Consider the following 319-nt stretch of genomic DNA (forward strand, 5'->3'; position numbering starts at 1 on the left):
CTTTGACCCAAAATAAATAGCAGAAAATGTGTATATAAAGTAATAATTAAAATTTGAAAAAAAGGTGGGTGAGGGTCACAAAAATAATAATTGGTTTCCATGCAGAGTATGTGTGTGCGTTAGGAGTGTTGTCGCATTTTCAGTCCCTTTTCCAAGAACCTAAAAACCAAAAGAATTCCAAATTGTCGAGTGATAAGTCGCACTCATCACGCCCACACGACTCTGCCAGATTGCATGCTCTTCTTTTTCTCCTCTCTTTCTGTTTTCGGTATTACTATTAATGCCACTCAACTCTTCCTATTTTCAAACTTACTCTTCA

This window comes from Sesamum indicum, linkage group LG2, assembly GCF_000512975.1.
Source record: "Sesamum indicum cultivar Zhongzhi No. 13 linkage group LG2, S_indicum_v1.0, whole genome shotgun sequence".
NCBI classification, from domain to species: Eukaryota; Viridiplantae; Streptophyta; class Magnoliopsida; order Lamiales; family Pedaliaceae; genus Sesamum; species Sesamum indicum.